The sequence below is a fragment of the Sciurus vulgaris genome (genome assembly GCF_902686455.1).
Source record: "Sciurus vulgaris genome assembly, chromosome: 15".
NCBI classification, from domain to species: domain Eukaryota; kingdom Metazoa; phylum Chordata; class Mammalia; order Rodentia; family Sciuridae; genus Sciurus; species Sciurus vulgaris.
The window spans coordinates 78,431,722-78,457,536 of NC_136476.1; the positions used below are offsets into that span (position 1 = coordinate 78,431,722).

The 25,815-nt window shown below is 36.7% G+C and overlaps 1 pseudogene across 1 annotated transcript; it reads left to right on the plus strand.

Annotated features, from left to right (window-relative positions):
- The first annotated feature begins 2,944 nt into the window (after positions 1-2,944).
- Positions 2,945-14,553, plus strand: LOC306644899 (olfactory receptor 1J21-like; annotated as a pseudogene). Its single transcript has 2 exons — positions 2,945-3,308; positions 13,980-14,553. The product of its transcript is annotated as an olfactory receptor 1J21-like (transcript).
- The last annotated feature ends 11,262 nt before the right edge of the window (positions 14,554-25,815 follow it).

Sequence of the window (25,815 nt, forward strand, 5' to 3'; positions counted from 1 at the left end):
ACGGTGTTTATCTCTATGACTGTGTTGGTTTACTCTGAAGGGGAGACTCTTCTGCATGTTGCTATGGAACTTTGAGCCCTTTGGAGACTCCACTTCCTTCACTGCATCTCATGACATTTAGAGGGAAATGGAAGGACGTCCCCATGACGTGTCCCGTGTGTGTGTGTGTGTGTGTGTGTGTGTGTGTGTGTGTGTGTGTGTGATAAAGCAGTCAGGGCCTATTGTCTGTATGAGAAATGTTTAATTATGTTAATGGCCAGAGAACTGATGTGGCCTCTGTTTCTTTCTTTTAATTCTGTTTAGTTGTACACAACAACAGAATATTCCCTGACATTGTCACATAGGTAAGGAACTCAACCCACTCAATACCCACAACTCCCCCTAAACCCTTGCTCCTCTCCTTCCACTCCACCAACCTCTATTCAATCCATTTACAGTTTACTTTTTTTTTTTTAAAGAGTGTGCTGTGGATACACCCAATACTGTGGCCCAGAGTGCCACATCCATACATGTACCTATGAAAATTCAGTCAGATTAGTTACACTGCTCTTCACTTTTTCCTTCTCATCAGTCCTCTTCATCTACTAATCTTTCCTCTATCTTGATGGAATAAATGTGTTTTTCTATCTGTGTGTGTGCATCCATGTCAGTGAGTAAAACTGATTTCTAGACTCCACCGAGCCTCACACAGAGTATTATATACAGTTCCTTGTGGAATAATTTATCTTTGAATTAAGTATCTATCTAAATTTTGAAAAGATAAGGCAAAATCAAGTCCCCATGCAGCAGTGCATCTCTAACTGATTTTATATTTCTTTTTTTGTTTGTTTTGCGGTGCTGGGGATTGAACCCAGGGCCTTGTGCTTGCAAGACAAGCACTCAACCAACTGAGCTACATCCCCAGCCCTTCTATTTCATTTTTGAAAGCATATTGTAAAAACAGTTCTCCTTTAGTCATCAGGTATTTTGGGATTTTCTTTGAAATTTTATACCAAATCCCTGTAATCTTACTCATCTCCTCAGCCACCATCCAGGTTTCATTTTGTGTCTAAACTGCAGCCAGAACTTCCTATTCAGATTCCTGTTGATCCTCTTGCCTTGCTGTCGTCTGATCTCTAACCAGTAGACAGCCAGTTACTTAAAAGTTTTCTTTGCTTTTCTTAAACCTTATGTTGTGTGAGCTAGTTCCCTGAGAATGGAATTGGAACATTCTATTTTAGCAGAAGAGGCCTTATAACTAGTTCTGAATAGTTCCTCACTTCATAACTTTTCCAGGATGACCATAACCTTGACATAATCCTTTCATGGCCCATCAAGGGTTCGTGCTCTTTCATTTCCAAATACATAACTGGAAGTGCCCATTTTTAGATATGTTATGTGTCTTTTTTTTCTATTAAGAACTCCTTTTAAAGTACACATAGGAATCCACTTCCTAGTCTGCTTGGCCTCTTGTAATTCAACGTCTTTCAATGTCATGACTCTACATTCCCTCTAATTTTATTTCTAGGAAATTATCCTATGGATATATATGTTAATTGTTACAATTTCATATGAACAATGTTATTTATATCAGTATTGTTAGAAGAGGCAAAAATATTAGAAACAACCTACATGTCCATCCAACAGCTCATTGTGATTTTTGTTGTGATAAACTTATAGTTACTAACATGGTAATCAGTCACATAACTCAATGTATAATTAATTTCAGGTAACAAGAACCTATTAACAAAAATTTTAACCTACTGTGCTGAAGAATGTAGAAACTTCAAAGAATTTCAACCAAGTTGAGAGAACTGGTACATTAATGCAAAGTTTAGTTAACCACTCAAACGAGTGATGAGTCTCATCTTGAGACATCTCTCCAGCTCCCAAAGACAAAAGATGCTCACAGTGAGAGATTCTATATTTAGTAGCACATCCTGTTTGGTTTTCCTATTCTGTTATGATTGTTCAAATGAATAGGTGTAAAGCAAACTGACTTGAAGGAGAGAGAGAGATGAATTAGCAGAAAAGTATAAGAAATAAGATAAGAAATGTTAGAATTATGAGAAGAAATATAAAATCAAGAATCTTTCATATAAATGTTTAGGAATGAAATAAAGGAAGAAGGTTTTATTTTCTTGTTCTAGATAGACATTTAAAAAGAACTTCTTCACTGACAAATCCTAGATATTACTAGAAAAGTTAAATACTTCCTGGTGTTCCGAGTACTTAAAATAAAAGAATGATCTCCTTTGAGCTAAGGGAACACACAATGGGAATTTGGAAGGAAAACCTGGTTTTTGTCCTTATTCCATGAAAATTCCTATAGATCCAAAATGTTGAGTGGGAAAGAATTTTCTTAAAGGCAGAACTGATGGGTTTGTCATAAGGAATGTCACCAGACATTTAATGTTATTTATTGAGAGGGATTCATGTCCTTAAAGCTCTTGCCTGGACTTGCTACAGATGATAAATCCAGCAGCTGTACAGTTCCTGATAACTTGCAGATCCAAAGCAGCAGATTGGATTCTCTTCATTTGATCTAATACCTGGAATTAAAGCATTAGCTAACATATGTTTAAGAGGAATGGAGAAGATTAAGAAAGGTCAACAAACTATTGGAGTTTATCTACAAATTTTCTATTAACTAGTTACTGACCTGGCCTTGAAACTAACCCTAATCTCACATTTCCATCATGAACTCCTCAAGTTGGTGAGATTTGATGATATTCAGATACTTCATTCTTCTTCAAAATGTATTGTGTTGGTTTCTAGGTATACAAATAATATCCTTTTATCTGAGCCATTACTAGTTGATAGTGTGTCAAAATTTTGCCATATTCAATTACAATGCACACACTAACCAGTCAAAAACCAATCTTTATTACATGATAGTCACAATCATTTCTCATTCTTTAACATTTACCTATATTTTTCATCTCCAGCAAAAGAGAAGAAGAGCATGAGGAGGGCGAACCAGAGCATGTGTCTGAGTTCCTCCTCCTGGGGCTCCCCATCCAGCCAGAGCAGCAAGGCGTGTACTGTGCCCTGCTCCTGGCCACGTACCTGACCACGGTGATGGGGAACCTGCTCATCATCCTGCTCATCAGGCTGGACTCTCGCCTCCACACCCCCATGTACTTCTTCCTCAGCCACTTGGCCCTCACTGACATCTGCTTCTCCTCAGTCACAGCTCCAAAGATGCTCATGAACATGCTGACGCAGACTCAGTCCATCTCATATGCTGGGTGCATTTGTCAGGCATATTTTTTCTTATTGTTTGGAGCTCTTGACAGCTTCCTTCTGACCTCAATGGCCTATGACAGGTCTGTGGCCATCTGCCACCCCTTGCACTACACCACTATTATAAGCCAGAGCCTTGACTCTGCTATGAGTTCACTGAAAAGCATGTGCAGGTGGCCGTCGCACATGTGTCAGAGACCATCACCCAGCTGAATCTTAGTGGCTACCGGAAGAATCTCCAGAAATCAGATGTCTCTACCTTAGTTAGAAGATGCCCCAACCTGTCCACCTGGACTTAAGTGACAGTGTAATTCCTGGCCTGTCTCGTCGTCCGAGGGACACGCTCCTACTTCTGTCCCTTGCGATTTCGCCCCAAGCATATTTATTTCTTTGAACATTTTTTATTTCTGTGTTGTCAAACATTCAAGAGCCTTTATTCTAGCTTTCTTAAGTATAGACTATATTATCATTTGCTCTGATCAACCTGTGCAATAGAATAGCCAAAACGATTCTTCCTATGTATTAATAGAGTAGCTGTTGACCAACCTTTCCCCCCTCTCTCCTTTCTTGTGTTCTCCCTAACTCTTTGTAATTCCTTAATCTCTGCCCAAATTATTTTCAGTTTTGTTAGGCTGACTATCTAGGCCCAAAGAGTGTAGCCTTTGTTCCAAACTGGAATAAGACAGAGATGAGACAGTTTTTCTGTAAACGGCCAGCACAACAGCCCAGACCGACTGGGTATAGGACCCAAGTGTTGACAGTGGTGAACTTGGTCAGAGTCCTCTGCCCAGTTCTAACAAGGCCACATGGGGGTGAGGCAAGAATGGGGGGTAGAGAGTCTTACAAGGCCTTCCAGGCGATGCTGTGATTATGGGAAATCAGCTCCTTCCTAGAGGGTGCTCTACCTCTTTGGGTGTGGGCTGGAAAGAATGGCTAAGCAGGGTGTCAGGAGGTCTAGGCATACTGAACTGAGCTCAAGTAGAAATTCAGCACGGTTTAACCCAATCATATTTTATTTTAAAATGAAAAAAAGAAACGTTCTTGCCCAACTCATCAATCTAGTGTCTTGTGTTTCCATCTAAAGTAGTTAAGTGTTATCTTTAGCCCTTAAGAAACCACTTCTGCTTAAGGCCAATGTGCTAGCCTCATTGTTGTAAGTTGGTAATGGTGACAGGTGTTTCTGTATTCCTTTAACTTTAGTATTTGGTATAAAGGAGGAATTCATATGTCAGAGACATTTAGGGACTATTCATATTCTGTTAAATTGCCTACATTTAGTTGAATTGTATTCATACTGTGTGTGAATCAAATCCTGAGACATAATAGTCTTGAATATTTTGATTTGAGTGATATTTTACTGGAAATTTTACTTTAGTATTTATAAAATATTGAAATAACAGAGAAAATATATAGACAGTTTAAATATATGTGTGTATACATAATATATTGTACATGTACATGTGCATGTGGTTTTGATATGTGACATGATAACATTGTAAATCATTTACAGAAATGTTTGTTTAAAAAGCTCAAGGTCTACACAGAAACCTCAACACTGTGAAGCTTCTTCGGTAGTCCTCCAGATATCTTCTTTCTTCTTCACTCTTTCCAACATGAGCTTGGGTTCCCTCAGAGTTCTAATACTTCTGCAGTGGCCCATGAATTTTGCCTGATTGAGAACAGCCTATACAATTAAATTAGACTCTCTTTATTCTTGACATTTGCCTTTGTTGTTTCTGTTGTCCATGTGAAATTCATCTATATATTCTCATCTTTTACTCTAAACTCTTAACACACTACTCTATTTTGTAATTTGTTCTTTTTAGGTACACATGACAGCAGAGTGTATTTTGACATACTATACACACATGGAATATAGCATTCTAATATGGTTACCTGCACTATTTTAATGGTTGCTTTTTGTTTCCACTATTTTGCTATTTTGAAAAATGCTACTATATATGTTTTTTAAGTGTGAATCCAGTGTGTATATCAGAGCGTCTCTAATTTGTACACACAGAACAATTACTGGATTTTTGGGCAACTATCACTGCTGAACTCCTCTATGAAATAGTTATATGGAGAAGCCATTCCAAAAAGAAACAGCATGTGATTTCTAATATACTAATTTCTAATATCCCAGAAAATGCAAAGCAACAGTGATAATAAAAAGATCAGTTGTCATCAAGGATGTGTGTAAGGGAAAGGAAGGGATGAATGGGTAGAGCAAAGAGGATTCATAAGACGAAAGTTATTATGTTTGATGCTTTAACCTTGAACACATGTTCTTATGCATTTGTCAAAATCAACCAACAAAACAAACAAAAACCAAAGGGAAGAGATTGTGCAGAGTCAAGGGAATGTTTCTGAGCATGAATAGGAAACCGCTGAGTCCTGTGACTGTAACACATGCCCCTGACCTAAGTAATCCTGTGTTCAGAATCCAGGCGGGGTGTCCTCAGGAGCTACAGCAGCAGAACCAGCAGTACATGAATTGATCACAACCAGCAAGACCCAGGTATTACAGCATGTGCACATCCCCTTCCCTGATAGAATTTTCTGCTGGAATTCACTAGTGAATCATGCTTTACACTATGTTTTAACCAAATATATCTGGATTTTTAAAAAAAATAAAGAACTCCTTTGTCCTATGTACCTAATAATATTATGCCATAGGTTTTTTAAAAACATTTTTTCCTTGTTCTTTTTAGTTTTATGTGACAATACAGTCTATTTTGATGTGTATATACAAACATATACAAACATCGAGTATATTTTATTCAAAATAGGAACCTAGATATGTGGATGTACATGATGTTGAGATTCACTGTGGTGTATTCATACATGTGTGTAGGAAAGTTATGTCAGCTTCATCCCACTGTCTTTCCTTTCCTATCCTCCTCCCTTCCATTTATTCCCCTTTGTCTAATCCACTGAACTTCTCTTCTACCCACTGTTTGTTGTGTATTAGCATCCACAACAATGTCAGAGAGAACATTCAAGCTTTGATTTCTTGGGATGGTGTACTTCACTTAGCATGATAGTCTCCAGATTCATTCACTTACTGGCAAAAGTTATAAAGTTATAAAGTCACCCTTTTCACAGCTGAGTAATATTCCCTTGTGTATATAAACCACATTTTCTTTATCCATTCATCTGTTGAAGGGCATCTAGATTGGTTCCAGAGCTTAGCTATTGTGAATTGAGTTGCTATAAACATTGAGGTGTCACTATAGTATACTGATTTTAATTCCTTTGGATATACACTGAGGAGTGGGATAACTGGGTCAAATAGGGTTTCCATCCCTAGTTTTTTGAGGAATCTCCAAACTGCTTTCCAGAGTCACACAGATTTGCATCCCACCAGCAATGAGCGTATGCTTTTCCACATCCTTGCCGACATTGTTACTTGTATTCTTGATAACTGCCATTCTTACCTTGAGTGAGATAAAAATCTCATTCAATGTTTTGTCCTTTTAATGATAAAGTATTTTAAATTAATTTCATCCTTTCTCCACTTCTCTGCAACACCAACTCTACCATTACCATTTTCTAGATGTAGACATTACTCTATACGTAGGTATACATCTATATTGCCCGTATGCCATGCTTCTGGTTTTTTTTACTGGTTTATTCATATTTCTATTTTTAATATGCATCTTTATCCTATTTGCCAAAAGCCATGTTTTCTGAAAAGTTATATTGTGTGGGGTGACAAGTGGAGTTGAGTGGTGTGTGCCCTGTGATCAGCACGTCATTTCTGGTTATACAAACCACAGAAACCAAGTGCTGGTGCTCAGTGAGATTCATATATAAGTATAGTTTTAAAAGTACTGTTGTAGATAAATATAACTGCATAAATATTTATGCTTATGTGCAATAAATACATACATGCAATAAAAACCACTTAATAGTCTAATTAACTGACAGTTCAGTTTGTTTATTACCACAGCATGGTCCCATCTGTTTTTTTTATAGAAATATGTTTAACACGTAACATATAACATTATTAACTGGAAACTTTATTATTCATAGACAAATATAGAAATATAGAAACATGGTTTTAACTGTAAGCTTGGGAATGGTAATTAGATTTTTGTCTGTTTATTTGTGGAATAATATTGGCTAATGAGAGTGAACTCTTGTTTTTCTTTTCTGTACCAGGAATTGAATTCAGGGGCACTTAACCACTGAGCCACATCTCCAGCCCTTTTTAGTTTTCATTTTGAGACAGGGTCTCACTAAGTTGCTGGGGCCTTGCTAAGTTGCTGAGGCTGGCTTTGGATTTGTGATCCTCCTGCCTCAGCCACCCAAGTGGCTGGGATTACAGGAGTGAGACACCAGGCTAGGTAAGAGTGAACTCTTGATTCATACAATAACATAGATTACGTTATCATGCTAAGTGAAAAACATCCTATATAAAAGATTATATGCTGCATGATTATGATTAAATGAAGTTAAAAAGCATTCAGGAAAATCAGGGCGGGTTGAGATTGGAAGACCATGTACCTTTGGGAGATTCAAACTATAAAGGGAAAGAGAGGGGCTTCTGTCAGACTGGAAGTTGTCTATCTCTTGACCTAAGTGATCATTCCAGTAGTGTATACAAATGAAAAAAATTAAAGAGGTGGATATTTAAAATTCATGTTTTAAAAAAGTATAAATGACAACACCTCAATAAAAATTATTAGGAAATCACAAATAATAAACTTACATGGACTATGTTTATAAAAGAAATTATAAATTGAATATATTTTCAAAATAAATGGTATCACATTGTAGAAAAGGGAAAAATCTTACCTGTAACATACTAGTGATTTTTGGGCTGAACTCAGAATTAACCTGAAATAAGACAGATTACACTATTAGGAAAATGAACCAAACAGATATTTCCTTAACATTTCATCCAACAGTGGCAGAAAGCATATTTGTCTTAAAGTCAATGGAATATTCTCCAGGAATGACTGTATTTTAGTACTCAAAACAAGTCTTAAGTAGTACAAATAAATCAATAAATAATTAAAAATAAAAGAAAGAAAGAAAGAAAAGGGTATCATGTATCATCTTCGAGCACAGGGGAATAAAGCTAGAAACCAGAAACGGAACTTTGGGAATGATACAAAGACCTGAAAATTAAACAATGGTCTTTTGAATGACCAAGAGATAATCATGAAGAAATCAAGAGAAATGAAAAAAATATATTAAATCATATGAAAATGAAAACAACACATCAGAACCTGTGAGATAGCAAAAGCAGTAATAAGTGCTTATAGAAAATATAAGAAAAATTTGAAATAAATAACCTAGTGATGAAATTCAAGGAACTAGAAGACCAAGAACAACAAAACCCCAAATTAGAAGAAAAGGAATAACAAATATCCGAGATACAATAAACAACATGCAGACTGAAAATACAAAAGCCCAACAAAATTAGAAATTTTGTTTCTGAAGAGTTAAATAAAATTGACACAACATTCCAAGACTAAGAAGGAAAAATAGAAGAAATAACCCAAATAAATAAAATCAGAGATGAAAAAGAACACAGTACAACGGATACAACAGAAAACACAAAGGATAATTAGTGACTACTGAGAATAAGTGTACTGAGCTGGGCAAAACATAGAAGAAACTGACAACTTTATGGATGTATACAACCTACCCAAACTGAAGCATAGGTGCATAGAAAAGTTGAACAGATCAAAAATGAGTAATAAAATTGAATCAAGATTTAAAAATGGGGCTGGGGTTGTGACTCAATGGTAGAGCACTTGCCTAGCATGTGTAAGACACTGGGTTTGATCCTCAGCACCACATATAAATAAATAAATAAAGTTTCATCAACAATTAATAAGAATATTTTTTAGAAAATTTAAAAATTCCTTTCAACAAAGAGAAGCCCTGGATGAGATGGCTTCTCTGATGAATTTTACCAACCTTTCCAAGAACTAACATGAGGTTCTCAAATCCTTCTGATGTATTGAAAGGGAGGGAATCCTTCCAAACTCCTTCTGTGAGTCCAGTATTAGCCTGATACCAAAATCAGCAAATGACAAAATAAAAAAAGAAAAGCAAATATTAATATCTGTATGAACAATATGATGTACATCACCACAAAATTTCTCAAAAAGTGCCATCAAATCAAATACAAGACACAAAAAAGATCATACAGGGAACTGTGGAGGTAGTTTAGTGGTAGAGTGCTTGTTTGGCAGGCATGAGACTTGGGTTGAATCCCCAGCATCTCCAAAGTAACAAACCGCATCATGATCAAGTGCAAATTATATCAAGAATCCAAGGATGGTTTTTATGGTTTAACATTCATGCATTGTAAACATAATACAGCACATCTACAGAATGAGGATAAAAACCATAAGTTCATGTCAATAGATAAAGAAAAATCAAAATGAGAGGGAGGAGGGGTCAGGGGTATGAAAGATGGGGGAATGAGACAGACATCATTACCCTATTACATGTATGATTACACGAATGGTGTGAATCTACATCGTGAACAACCATAGAAATGAAAAGTTGTACCCCATTTGTATACAATGAATCAAAATGCAGTCTGTAAAAATAAAAAAAGAAATAAAAAAGAAAAATCATTCAATAAAACTAACATTCTTCATGATAAAATTTCAGAAAATTAGATATAGAAGGAAGATACATCAGGACAACAAGGCTTCATATACAGACACAGCCCTAGTAATTGAGAATGGAGAAATGTTTTTTCTCTAAGATCAGGAGGAAGACAGGGATGTCCACTTTTACTACTGTTAAATATAATACTGGAAGTCTTAGAGCTATAAGACTAGAAAAAGAAATAGAGGGTATCAAAATCAGAAAGGAGGAGATCTAATTATCCTTGTTTGCAGACAACATGATTTTATGAAAAACCTGAAGACTCAGAAGAAAACAACTAAACTTTTAGGTCCATAAACACATCATAAAAATCAATAGCTATTCTTAGATGCCAATAACAAAATTTATGAAAGAAGAAAAGGAAAGAAATTTCATTCACAGCATCTCCATCAAGTGACCAATGGCCTTCTTCACAGAACTGCAAATTCATTTTGAAGATTAAAAGACCCAGAATAGTCAAAGAAATGCTGAGCAATAAGAGCAAAGCTTGAGGCATCACAATACCTGATTGCAAATTATACACAGACCTATAGTAAGAAAAAAGGCATGATGCTGGCATCAAAATAGACATGAAGACCAATGCAATAGAATAGAAGACACAAACAAATTCACATAGATACAGTAGGGTGATCCTTCAAAATGCTGCCCAAAACATACACTGGAGAAAAGACAACCTTTTAAACGAATGGCGTACTAGATACCTAAGCTTATGGTTTCAGAGATTCAGTCCATGGTGACCAACTCCATAGCTCTTGGCTGGAGGTGAGGCAGAACATCATGGCCAGAAGGGCATGCTGGAGGAAGAGTGCTAGATTCATGACATCCAGGAAGCAGGGGGGAGGGAGGGAGGGAGGGGAAGGAGAGAGAGAGAGAGAGAGAGAGAGAGAGAGAGAGAGAGAGAGAGAGGGAGAGAGAGAGAGGGAGAGACAGAGAGAGAGAGAGAGCGAAAGGGAGAGAGACAGAGGGAAAGAGAGAGACAGAGAGAGAGAGAGAGAGAGAGAGAGAGAAAGGGAGAGAGACAGAGGGAAAGAGAGAGACAGAGAGAGGGAGAGACAGAGAGAGAGAGAGAGAGAGAGAGAAAGGGAGAGAGACAGAGAGAAAGAGGGAGAGAGAGAGACAGAGAGAGAGAGAGAGCGAAAGGGAGAGAGACAGAGGGAAAGAGAGAGAGAGACAGAGAGAGAGAGAGAACGAAAGGGAGAGAGACAGAGGGAAAGAGAGAGAGAGACAGAGAGAGGGAGAGAGGGAGAGACAGAGAGAGACAGAGAGAGAGGGGGAGAGAGAGAGAGGGAGAGAGGGAGAGACAGAGAGAGAGAGACAGAGAGACAGAGAGAGAGAGGGAGAGAGAGAGAGAGACAGAGAGAGAGAAAGGGAGAGAGACAGAGAGAGAGAGGGAGAGAGAGAGAGACAGAGAGAGAGAGAGAAAGGGAGAGAGACAGAGAGAGAGGGAGAGAGAGAGAGACAGAGAGACAGAGAGAGAGAGACAGAGAGAGAGAGAGAGAGAGAGAGAGGAAGTCTAGCCACACCCTAGCTGCCTAGAGTTACCACCCCATTAATTCATTCAAATTATTAATTCATCAAATAAATTAATCCACTGATTTGATTACAGCTCTCATATTCTAATAATTTCACCTCAACATTTCTGCATTGTCTAAACATGAGCTTTTCAGGAACAGCTCATATCCAGACCATAACAACAGCTGATGGGATGCAGGTGTGTTTTTGTGATCATTTATCAAGCTTTGCACTTCAGGTCTACCCATTTCTATCTGTGAATATTATACAGTCATTAAAAATATTTATTTTTAAGAAAGCAAGTTTGGTTTATAACATTTAAAAGAACCAATTAATCACAATAAATTTTCACATACGTTGACCCTGAAGAATGAGCACATGATATTAATTTTCTACCAGGCATGGGGGAAATAGAGCTGATGATACATGGAATAAATCTGGGATAAATGTTTCAATGGTTTAGTGGACGGCACACATTGATGGTATTGTGTGAATCCTGCACTGAAGGAATGTGGACACTACAGCTTTGGGGCAGAGACAGATTTACAGAAACTACATTCTTTTCTCTAAGTCTGGTGGTGACCATGAGATATGGTTTCCCTCACTCTTTGGCCGTAGAGTAAAGATATTAGAGTGTTTCTGGTGTGTTTGAAATATATGGGGTTGAGAAATGAGTCTTTGGTTAGCATGCTCAACCTCAACGTCCCATTATTCCAAGCACAGAATGAACTTTTCCGAGGGTGAAGTGGTAAGGCGGTAACCTCTATGAACCACCAAGTTCCTAATTGCAGCCTGTTTTTATTATCATGGTTCTTCCAAGAGTGAATTATTTTATTCCTGAGTCAACAAGCAATTCGTTCCCCACAGGAGAAAGGAAATGAAGCAATTACATCCTGTTTGTTCCTAATTTGTAGCTAGCTGAAGTGGGGGTTGTCTCCTAGGACTTCTGTATGCTTTTCAAAATAACCCCACCCCTGCTCAGATGCTGTGAACAAACACATATCCATACCCCTGTCTTGTTTTGAACTGATAGCTTCTCTGTGTTAGAGTGGATCTTTGAGCCCACCTGTTTTCACTCTATTCTATGTCTTCTAAAGAGAAACTGAAGAACTTTCCCATGGTATGTAACTGAAGATGTCCTTACTTATCATCTAACGGGCCATACTGGAGCTTGAGTAGAATCTATGTTAAATTGTATGCATAGGTTTGGCGTGTGTGTGTGTGTGTGTGTGTGTGTGTGTGCCCAGCATGTGCTACTGATCTTTAGACTCTATCCACCTCACACAAGAAGATGACAGACAACTCTGTAGAGTAATTCATCTTGAACTGAATATCTATTTAAATTTTGAAAAGAGAGGGCAGAACCAAATTTCCATGTACAATGCTTTCTATCTGATCCTGTATCTAATTTTTGAAAAATCAGTGAAGAAATATACTTCATTTTGTTATCATTAAGCACTTTTAGGTCTTGCTGGGTTTTCTCCAAATCGTATTCCAAGCCTCTGTATTTTTATTTATCTCTACTGTCAAGATTTAGTTGTTATTTTGTACCTAAAGTGCTTCAATAGATTCCTGCTGACATTTGCCATGCTACAATCTGATCTCTACTCAATGGACTATATGCTATTTGAATTTCTTGGTCATTTCTATGCTGAAACTTTTTCTTGGGTATACTATTGGCCTGAAAATAAAATCGAAACTTTCCATTATGTCAGAAGAGGCCTTATATAGTTTGACTTCTCAACAATTCACCAACGCATAATCCTCCCAGGCTGCCCATGGCCTTGAATTTTCTCCATTCTTAAATGCCCCAGCCATGTCCTCTCCAAACACTTCACTAGAGTGCCCATTTGTATAACCTGTGACAGCTTCTTCTATTAAGAGTTTCTTTTAGAAAATATGTAAAAATAGACAACCTCATCACTGTAGTTTCCTATAGTTTGACACTCCATCAAGATCATGATTTAGATACATATGTTATCATACAAAATGACATGTAAATAATATTATTTATTGTAACAGTGCTGGAAAGAGACATATTATGAACAGCCTATGTGTCCTGGGGGGGACAAAAATGTCTTTTGTCCAGATCATCTGTAGCTGACTAATGTGGAAGAAAGCTTGAAATATTTGAATTAAGATGCACACACTGACTAGTCCAAAGCCATGTTTTTATTGTGTAGTAGTCACAATGACTTCTCATTCTTTCACATTTCTATCTCCATTTTCATCTCCAGCATGAGGAGGGATAACCAGAGCAGTGTGTCTGAGTTCCTCCTCCTGGGGCTCCCCATCCAGCCAGAGCAGCAAGCCATGTTCTACGCCCTGTTCCTGGCCATGTACCTGACCACACTGCTGGGGAACCTGCTCATCATCCTGCTCATCAGGCTGGACTCTCACCTCCACACCCCCATGTACTTCTTCCTCAGCCACTTGGCCCTCACTGACATCTGCTTCTCCTCAGTCACAGCTCCAAAGATGCTCGTGAACATGCTGACGCAGACTCAGTCCATCTCATATGCTGCCTGCATTTCCCAGGTGTATTTTTTCTTGTCATTTGGGGGTCTTGACAGCTTCCTTCTGACCTCAATGGCGTATGACAGATATGTGGCCATCTGTCACCCTCTCCACTACACCACCATGATGAGTCAGAATCTCTGTTCCCAGCTAGTTGTTGTGTCTTGGGTTTCATCCTTTTCTAATTCCCTTGTACATACCCTCCTTCTAGCCCATCTCTCTTTCCTGAGAGAAAACACCCTGAACCACTTCTTCTGTGACCTCTCTGCTTTACTAAAGCTGTCCAGCTCAGACACCACTGTCAATGAGCTGGTTATTCTCATTGTAGGATCAATGTTCATAACTGTGCCATTCATCTGCATTTTGGTCTCTTATGGCCACATTGGGGCCAGCATCCTGAGAAGACCCTCCATCAAGGGGATCTGCAAAGCCTTGTCCACATGTGGCTCCCACCTCTCTGTGGTTTCACTGTACTATGGAGCGATTATTGGGCTATATTTTCTGCCCTCATCTAATAATTCCAATGACCAGGATGTCATTGTGTCTGTGCTGTACACTGTGGTCACCCCCATGCTGAATCCCTTCATCTACAGTCTGAGGAATCAGGATATGAAAGGAGCTCTGGGAAACATACTCAGGAGAGGAAGATTTTCAGCATGAGGGACAATTTTTGTTGCATTACGGATATTATATCTTCTCAGTCCTCACATGCATCACTGTCACTCTGAAAGGCTGTTTCTTGGTAAACCCTGATGTGTGAGTCTTTCTTCAGCCTTGCTTCACTTTGAGTTCAGTTTTGTGTCTGTTTAAGTTTCTTGTGAAATGTAGAGTCTCAGGAAAGATTTTCACAAACACGTCTGCACATTGTTACTTTTCACTTAGTATCCTTGTCTTACCAACATTGGGATTGTTATGTAGTCAGAGCCATTGTTCATTTTAAAAAATTGGATGGATTTCTTTTTTAGTAAAACTTTTTACTTTGACAAGATAATACATTTAATTAAAAATTAATTTTTTTCTGAATTATATTTATACATTTATTTTTACTTTCAAAATCGACACATAAAGTTGTACATATTTACAGGGTACTCTCTTGTTTCTTTCCTTCGGTATATATTGTTTTCTTACATACATTGCATGATATTCAAATGAAAGTAGGCATATCTATCTTCTGAAATATTTATAATTTATTTTGCTGAAACATTCCAAATCCTTTGTTTTTGGAAAAATACAATATATTATCATTATCTTTAGTCAAGCTACAGTGCAATAAAACACAGAATTATGTAACTAATGTACAATTAATCAATCAACTTTTCTCTGTCCGTCCTTCTCCAATATCCTCATCAGCTATCCATAATTTCTTATTCACTATCCAATTATTTAGTTATTTTACTAGAAAGTTGGTAACCAGGTCCATAACTTTTTTTTCCTCAAAGAGACATGGCCTGTTCACAAATATAAATGAGATGAATTGATGCAAAAAGTCATGGTAATTTTCAAAAAAATATACAGGTACAGGACCAGTGTGTACTCTACCAGGTAGTGTGGTAATTTTTGAAAATTACCAATCGTGTGGTAATTATGGGAAATGAATTCTTTTCCGATACAGGGGTTCAGCCTATGTAGGTGTGGGCTGAAGAGTGGATTTGTCAGGATGTAAGTGTAGGCCACCTGACCTGAGTTTGAGCACAGTTTAACCCACCTGTAATTTATTGCAAATGAAAGAAGATACTTTCCTTCCCAAATATGTAAATGTAGTGTCCCATGTTCCCCTTGGAAACAGTGAAATGTTCTCTTCAGTGCTTGAGAAACTGCTTCTGCTCCAGGCGAGGACATTAAACCCCATTCCTATAAGCTGATTACTGTGACAGATGTTCCTATGTTTATTATTTCCATTTCTATTTGGTTAAAAAAATGAAATTTAAATTTAAGAAAGATTATAGCAAGCAAGTGTCGCTACACTAGCAAAATTTGGAGAAAGTGGAACTCAAGTCATGTGTAATATTAAATCTGAGTTGCGGAAACTACATGAATATTTTTCAAACCTCAGAAACATTTTAACTCATTTTACTTGAGTCTTACAAAAATACTGAAATAGCTTATAAATAAAATGACATGTATACAGTTTAAATATGTGTGCATACATGTAATATAATGTACAAATTATGTCTGTGTTCATGTACATGTGACATATGATCACATTTTAAATAATATTATTAAAAGAAATAATCCTTGAACAATCTCTAGACTTAGTAGAGAACTAACAATATTATTGACTCTCCTTTGGTCTTTCCTCAATCATATATTTTTTCCTCTTGAAAGAACCTAGTATCTTGACTATTTTCAAAGTCCTTTACTTTGAATTAATATTTTACACTTTTGTATTGATTCCTAAATTTGCCTCCCCCAGAAATATATATAAAATAGTAAACAATACTATATTTACTTTGCTGGTTTGCTTTTGTGGAGACTAATGTCCTTGTGAAATTCATCTATATTTTCATCTTTCACTCTGAACCCATAACAGACTAATCTCTTCAATTTTAGTATCCATTTTTTTCTTTCAGCATTTTATTACAATGAAAAATTTGCTAAAAACACTTATATGCATGCATCCAGTGTATACTTGCATCAGATCTTGTAAATTGCATACTCCAGAGAATAATTGGATTGCAGGGTATGCATTTATCTGGTATAAATATCAGGGCTACACTCTTCTACGAAATAGATACACTAAGAAACCTGTCTGAAAAAGTTACATTCTAAATGATTGCAACTGCATGACATCCTAGAAAATGCAAAAAATAGAGATAATAAAATGATCAGCGGATGATAAGACTTTAGGGTAGGGATGGGAGGGATGATTACATAAAGAGGATTTAAGGGTCCAAAAACTATTACATATGATGCTGTAGCAGTGGGTACCTGTCACTATGCACTAGTCAAAAACAATGCTGAAACAAACAAAAAGGCAAAGTAATCACTACAGTACAACACAAAGCATGAACCCTAATGAAAACTATGGATTTCAGTTAATAATGTAACAATTTTGGTTCAATTGTAGCAAATGTATTACACCAATGCAAGATGTCAATAGAGGGGGGTAAGGATGTCAATAGAGGAACCGTGGCCAGGGATTGGGAAAAGAACTGTGTGAACACTTCCTGTTCATTTTTTCCATAAACCTCAGGCAGATCTTAAATATCTATTTTTTAAAATTATACTATTTTAAAACTTTATCCTCAAAGTATAAGAATTCCAGTTACTTTACCTCTTAATATGTGGTATTGACAAGGAGATCTTTAAAATGTTTGCAAGTGTTGCAAATGACAAATTAAGTGTCATTGTACTTTTACTTTCTACTTCACTGACCATCAATGTGGCAAAGCATCTGTCACTAGGTTCACTGTATATTTTGGACAGAGACGGCTGGCTCTCCACCCAAATTTTACCATTTGTGAAGTTTCACCAGGAGGGAGCTGCTACATTTCAACTAATCTATGTGGGTCTCAGTGACATTGTTCCGAGTGGAAGAAAATGTGTTATTTCCTGGTCAAGATTTTAGAGAAAACACATGAAACTACTCACCTATTTGATGGAAGCAGAACACCCTCAGTACTTGGAAATACTGGAGCCTGGTTCCTGAATTACCACATGGTGGAACATCATCTACCCACCAGGAGATCTACCCTCCACCATTACAACAACCATCATTATCCTTGCTACTAAAAATTCCTTCAAGTGAAATAAGTGATCATGTCTTTCTCTTGCCTTTGTATTAGTTGTATTGTACTTTACATATTGCATTGTAGACAGTCTATGTAATGTGGATGTTAGTCCTTTGTATTCAGTGAAATGTCTTTCATGATTTTTATATGGTTACTTTAAAAATGTGTATGAGGGTCTCAATTTTAATGTGTTTAAAGTACTTAAATCATCTATTTGGCTGCCGTTCTTGATTTTAATGTGATTCTTTGAGGAAATCACCTTGCAATGGCCACCATTGTGTTTTCTTTCTTTTTCTTTATTTTTATTGTAAACAAATGGGGTACATCTTGTTTCTCTGTCTGTACATGAAGTAAAGGCATACCATTTGTGTAATCACACATTTACATAGGGTAATGGTGTTTGACTAATTCTGTTGTTTTTTCCTTCTCCCCCACCCCTCCCTCCCCTCTTTTCCCTCTATACAGTCCCTCCTTCCTCCATTCTTGCCTCCCTCCTACCCCCCATTATGTGTCATCATCTGCTTTTGCAGCGAGATCCATTCGTCCTTTGGTTTTATGAGATTGGTTTATCTCACTTAACATGATATTCTCCAATTTCATCCATTTGCCTGCAAATGCCATAATTTTATTATTCTTTATGGCTGAGTAATATTCCATTATATATATATATATCAATGTGATATATATCAATGTGATATAGATATAGATATAGATATAGATATAGATATATCACAGTTTGTTTATCCGTTCACCAATTGAGGGGCATCTAGGTTGGTTCCACAACCTGGCTATTGTGAACTGAGCAGCTATGAACATTGAAGTGGTTGCATCTCTGTAGTATGCTTATTTTAAGTCCTTTTGGGTATAGGCCAAGCAGTGGGATAGCTGGGTCAAATGGTGGTTCTGTTCCAAATTTCTAAGGACTCTCTACACTGCTTTCCAGAGTGGCTGCACTAATTTGCAACCCCACCAGCAATGTATGAGTGTGCCTTTTTCCCCACAACCTCACCAACACCTATTGTTGTTTGTGTTCTTGATAACCGCCATTCTAATTGGGGTGAGATGGAATCTTAGTGTAGTTTTGATTTGATTTGCATTTCTCTTATTACTAGAGATGTTGAACACTTTTTCATATATCTGTTGATTGCTTGTACATCTTTTTCTATGAAGCATCTATTCATATCCTTAGCCCATTTGTTGATTGGGTTATTTGTATTCTGGGTGTAGAGTTTTTTGAGTTCTTTATAGATTCTGGAGATTAGCACTCTATCTGAAGTATGAGTGGCAAAGATTTTCTCCCACTCTGTAGGCTCTCTCTTCGCATTGCTGATAGTTTCCTTTGCTGAGAGAAACCTTTTTAGTTTGAATCTATCCCAGTTGTTGATTCTTGCTTTTATTTCTTGTGCTATGGGAGTCATGTTGAGAAAGTCTGATCCTAAGCCGACACGTTGAAGGTTTGGGCCTACGTTTTCTTCTATAAGATGCAGGGTCTCTGGTCTGATTCCAAGATCCTTGATCCTTGTGCAGGGTGAGAGATAGGGGTTTAGTTTCATTCTGCTGCATATGGATTTCCAGTTTTCCCAGCACCATTTGTTGAAGAGGCTATCTTTTCTCCATTGCATATTTTTGGCACCTTTGTCTAGTATGAGAAAACTGTTTTTATTTGGGTTTGTGTCCATGTCCTCTATTCTGTACCATTGATCTACCTGACGATTTTGGTACCAATACCATGCCATTTTTGTTACTATTGTTTGTAGTAGATTTGAAGTTCTGGTATTGCGATACCCCGTTTGACTCTTCCTGCTAAGGATTGCTTTAGCTATTCTGGGTTTCTTATTCTTCCAGATAAATTTCATGATTGCTTGCTCTATTTCTCTGAAGTTCATAATCTTAATTGGAATTGAATTGAATCTGTATAGCACTTTTGGTAGAAAGTCCATTTTGACAATATTAATTCTTCCTGTCCATGAACATGGGAGATCTTTCCATCTTCTAAGGTTTTCTTTAATTTCTTTCTTTGGTGTCTGTAGTTCTCATTGTAGAGGTCTTTCACCTCTTTTGTTAGATTGATTCCCAAGTTTTTTTTTTTTTTTATTGAGGCTATTGTGAATGGGGTAGTTTTCCTAACTTCTCTCTTTGAGGATTTATCACTTATGCATAAAAATGCATTGGATTTATGAGCATTTATCTTATAACCTGCTACTTTACTGAATTCACTTATGAGTTCTAAAAGTTTTCCGGAGGAATTTCCCAGTTCCTCTAAATATATAATCATGTCATCAACAAATAGGGATAGTTTGAGTTCTTCATTTCCTATTTGTATCCCTTTAATTTCCTTGGTCTGTCTAATTGCTCTGGCTAGAGTTTCAAGGACAGTGTTGAATAGAAGTGGTGAAAGAGGGCATCCCTGCCTTGTTCCAGTTTTTAGGGGGAATGCTTTCAGTTTTTCACCATTTAGAATGATATTGGCCATGGGCTTAGCATAGATGGCCTTTACAATGTTAAGGAATGTTTCCACTATCCCTATTTTTTCTAGTGTTTTGAGCATGAAGGGGTGCTCTATTTTATCAAATGCTTTTTCTGCATCTATCGAAATAATCATGTAATCTTGACTTTAAGTCTGTTGATGTGGAGAATTACATTTATTGATTTCTGAATGTTGAACTAGCCTTGCATCCCTGGAATAAAGCCCACTTGATCATGGTACACTATCTTTTTAATATATTTTTGTATGCTATTTGCTAAAAATTTGTTGAGAATTTTTGCATCAATGTTCATTAAGGATATTGGTCTGAAATTTTCTTTCCTCGATGTGTCTCTGTCTGATTTAGGTATCAGGGTGATATTGGCTTCATAGAATGAGTTTGGGAGGGTTCCCTCCTCTTCTATTTCATGAAATACTTTGAGGAGTATTTTAATGAGCTCTTCTTTAAAGGTTTTGTAGAACTCGGCTGAGAACCCATCTGGTTCCAAACTTTTCTTTGTTGGTAGGCTTTTGATGACTACTTCTATTTCATTACTTGAGATTGATTTATTTAAGTTGTGTATGTCCTCCTGGTTCACTTTAGGTAAGTCATATATCTCTAGAAACCTGTTGATGCCTTTGAGATTTTCTGTTTTATTGGAGTATAGATATTCAAAATAGCTTCAAATTATGTTTTGTATTTCAGTCCTGTCTTTCGTGATAGTTCCTTGTTCATTCTGAATTTTAGTAATTTGAGTTTTCTCTCTCCTTCTCTTTGTTAGTGTGGTTAAGAGTTTATCAATTTTGTTTATTTTTTCTTTTTTTGTGTGTTTTAATCTTTTTTTTTATTTTATTGTAAACAAATGGGATACATGTTGTTTCTCTGTTTGTACATGGCGTAAAGGCATACCATTTGTGTAATCATAAATTTACATAGAGTAATGTTGTTTGATTCATTCTGTTATTTTTTCCCTTCCCCCCACTCCTCCCACCCCTCTTTTCCCTCTATACAGTGCTTCCTTCCTCCATACTTGCCCCCCTCCCTAACCCTAACTCTAACCCTAACACTAACCCTTCCCTCCCCCCATTATGTGTCATCATCCACTTATTAGAGATATCATTCGTCCTTTGGCTTTTTGAGATTGGCTTCTCTCACTTACCATGATATTCTCCAATTTCATCCATTTGCCTGCAAATGCCATAATTTTATCATTCTTTATGGCTGAGTAATATTCCATTGTATATATATACCACAGTTTCTTTATCCACTCATGAATCGAAGGGCATCTAGGTTGGTTCCACAGTCTGGCTATTGTGAATTGAGCAGCTATGAACATTGATGTGGCTGTTTCTCTGTAGTATGCTGATTTTAAGTCCTTTGGGTATAGGCCAAGGAGTGGGATAGCTGGGTCAAATGGAGGGTCCATTCCAAGTTTTCTAAGGAATCTCCACACTGCTTTCCAGAGTGGCTGCACTAATTTGCAGGCCCAGCAGCAATGTATGAGTGTACCTTTCTCCCCACATCCTCGCCAACACCTGTTGTTGCTCGTATTCTTGATAATCTCCATTCTAATTGGGGTGAAATGGAATCTTAGGTTGGTGCTGATAGTTTCCTTTGCTGAGAGAAAGCTGTTTAGTTTGAATCTATACCAGTGGTTGATTCTAACTTTTATTTCTTGTGCTATGGGAGTCCTGTTAAGGAAGTCTGATCCTAGACCAACAAGGTGAAGATTTGGACCTACTTTTTCTTCTATAATCTGCAGGGTCTTTGGTCTGATTCCGAGGTCCTTAATCCATTTTGAGTTTAGTTTCATGCATGGTGAGAGATATGGGTTTAGTTTCATTTTGTTGCATATGGATTTCCAATTCTCCCAGCACCATTTGTTGAAGAGGCTATCTTTTCTCCATTGCATATTTTTGGCACCTTTGTCTAGTATGAGAAAATTGTATTTATTTGGGTTTGTGTCTGTGTCCTCTATTCTGTACCATTGATCTACCTTTCTATTTTGGTACCAATACCATACCGTTTTGGTTACTATTGCTTTGTAGTAGAGTTGAAGATCTGATATTGCAATACCCCCTGTTTCACTCTTCCTGCTAAGGATTGCTTTAGCTATTCTGGGTTTTTTATTCTTCCAGATGAATTTCATAATTGCTTGCTCTATTTCTGTAAGGTACATCATTGGGATTTTAATTGGAATTGCATTGAATTTGTATAGCACTTTAGGTAGTATGGCCATTTTGACAATATTAATTCTTCCTATCCAAGAACATGGAAGATCTTTCCATCTTCTAAGGTGTTCTTTAATTTCTTTCTTTAGTGTTGTATAGTTCTCATTGTAGAGGTCTTTCACCTCTTTTGTGAGATTGATTCTCAAGTATTTTATTTTTTTCGAGGCTATTTTGAATGGGGTAGTTTTCCTAATTTCTCTTTCTGAAGATTCATCACTTATGTATAAAAATGCGTTGGATTTATGGGCATTGATCTTGTAACCTGCTACTTTACTAAATTCACTTATGAGTTCTAAGAGTTTTCTGGTGGAATTTACAGGTTCCCCTAAATATATAATCATGTCATCAGCGGACAGGGATAGTTTTTCTTCTTTTCCAATTCGTATCCCTTTAATTTCTTTGGTTTGTCTAATTGCTCTGGCCAGAGTCTCAAGAACGATGTTGAATAGAAGTGGTGAAAGAGGGCATCCCTGCCTTGTTCCAGTTTTTAGGGGGAATGCTTTCAGATTTTCACCATTTAGAATGATATTAGCCATGGGCTTAGCATAAATGACCTTTACAATGTTAAGGAATGTTTCCACTATCCCTATTTTTTCTAGTGTTTTGAGCATGAAGGGGTGCTGTATTTTATCAAATGCTTTTTCTGCATCTATTAAAATAATCATGTGATTCTTGACTTTAAGTCTATTGATATGGTGAATGACATTTATTGATTTCCTGATGTTGAACCAACCTTGCATCCCTGGGATGAAACCTACTTGATCATGGTGCACTATCTTTTTAATATGTTTTTGTATGCGATTTGCTAAAATTTTGTTGAGAATTTTTGCATCAATGTTCATTAAGGATATTGGTCTGAAATTTTCTTTCCTTGATGAGTCTCTGTCTGGTTTAGGTATCAGTGTGATATTGGCTTCATAGAATGAGTTTGGGAGGGTTCCCTCCTCTTCTATTTTATGGAATACTTTGAGAAGTATTGGAATGAGCTCTTCTTTAAAGGTTTTGTAGAACTCGGCTGAGAACCCATCTGGTCCCGGACTTTTCTTTGTTGGTAGGCTTTTGATGACTTCTTCTATTTCAGTACTTGAAATTGGTCTATTTAAATTGTGTATGTCCTCCTCGTTCAGTTTAGGAAATTCATATGTCTCTAGAAACCTGTTGATGTCTTTGAAATTTTCTATTTTGTTGGAGTATAGATTTTCAAAATAGCTTCTAATTATGTTTTGTATTTCAATCCTGTCTGTTGTGATATTTCCTTGTTCATTCCGAATTTTAGTGATTTGGGTTTTCTCTCATCTTCTCTTTGTTAGTGTGGCTAAAGGTTTATCAATTTTGTTTATTTTTTCGAAGAACCAACTATTTATTTTGTCAATTTTTTGTATTGTTTCTTTTGTTTCAATTTCATTGATTTCAGCTCTGAGTTTAACTATTTCCTGTCTTCTACTACTTTTGGTGCTGGTCTGTTCTTCTTTTTCTAGGGCTTTGAGCTGTAGTGTTAGGTCGTTTATTTGTTGAGTTTTACTTCTTTTATTAAATGCACTCCATGAAATAAATTTCCCTCTAAGTACTGCTTTCATAGTGTCCCAGAGATTTTGATATGATGTTTCTTTGTTCTCATTTACCTCTAAGAATTTTTTAATTTCCTTCCTAATATCTTCTGTTATCCATTCATCATATAATAGCATATTGTTTAATCTCCAGATGTTGGAATAGTTTCTGTGTTTTATTCTTTCATTTATTTCTAACTTCAATCCATTATGATCTGGTAGAATACATCGTAGTGTCTCTATCTTCTTGTATTTGCTAACATTAGCTTTATGGCATAATATATATATGGTCTATTTTAGAGAAGGATCCATGTGCTGCTGAGAAGAAAGTGTATTCGCTCTTGGTTGGATGGTATATTCTGTAAATGTCCGTTAAGTCTAAATTATTGATTGTGTTATTGAGATCTATGGTTTCTTTGTTCAATTTTTGTCTGGAAGATCTGTCCAGTGGTGAGAGAGGCATGTTAAAATCACCTAGTATTATTGTGTTATGGTCTATTTGGTTTCTGAAATTGAGAAGGATTTGTTTGACATACATGGATGAGCCACTGTTTGGGGCATAGAATTTTATGATTGTTATATCTTGCTGATTTATGCTTCCCTTATGAAATGACCTTCTTTATCCCTTCTGATTAACTTTGGCTTGAAGTCCACATTGTCTGAAATGAGGATGGATACTCCATGTTTTTTGCTGAGTCCATGTGCATGGTATGTTTTTCCCCATCCTTTCACCTTTAGTCTATGGGTATCTTTTTCTATGAGGTGAGTCTCTTGTAGGCAACATATTGCTGAATCTTTCTTTTTAATCCAATCTGCCAGTCTATGTCTTTTGATTGATGAATTCAGGCCATTAACGTTCAGGGTTATTATTGAGATATGATTTGGTTTCCCGGTCATTTAGTTCATTTTTAAAATTTTATTTATTTATTTTTTTGACACAACTTGGTTCCTCCTTTATTTGACAATTCCTTTAGGATAATTCCTCTCTTTGCTGATTTGCTTCTTTGTTTTTCATCTCTTCCTCATGGAATATTTTGCTGAGAATGTTCTGTAATGCTGGCTTTCTTTTTGTAAATTCTTTTAGCTTTTGTTTATCATGGAAGGATTTTATTTCATCGTCAAATTTGAAGGTAAGTTTTGCTGGGTATAAGATTCTTGGTTGGCATCCATTTTCTTTCAGGGCTTGAAAAATGTTGTTCCTGGCCCTTCCAGCTTTTAGGGTCTGGATTGAAAAATCTGCTGATATTCTTATTGGTTTCCCCCTGAATGTAATTTGGTTCTTTTCTCTCACAGCCTTTACAATTCTGTCTTTATTTTGTATGTTAGGTATTTTCATTATAATGTGCCTTGGTGTGGGTCTGTTGTAATTTTGTGCATTTGGAGTCCTCTAAGCCTCTTGAACTTTATTTTCCATTTCATTATTCAGATTTGGGATATTTTCTGTTATTATTTCATTGAATAGATTGTTCATTCCTTTGGTTGGTTTCTCTAAGCCTTCCTCAATCCCAATAATTCTTAAATTTGGCCTTTTCATGATATAATGTCTGAGGTTCTGTCTTCCAGGTATTCTATCCTATTGGTTATGCTTTCTATGGAGTTTTTAATTTGGTTTATTGTTTTCTTCATTTCAAGGATTTCTGTTAGGTTTTTTTTTTTTTTTTTTTTTTGCTGTATCTCTAACTCTTTATTGAAATGATCTTTTGCTTCCTGTATTTGTTCTTTTAACTGTTGATTGGTGCGATCATTCAAAGCCTGCATTTGCTCTTTCATCTCCTTGTTTGCTTCTGTGATCTTTTTGATTATGTACATTCTAATCTCCCTTTCTGACATTTCTTCTGCCATGCTGTCATTGGATTTTATTGCTATACCATGTAGGTTTGTTTGGGACATTTTTTTCCCCTTGTTTTCTCATATTGCTCAGGTATCTTCCCCTCTAGTAGTGAAACTC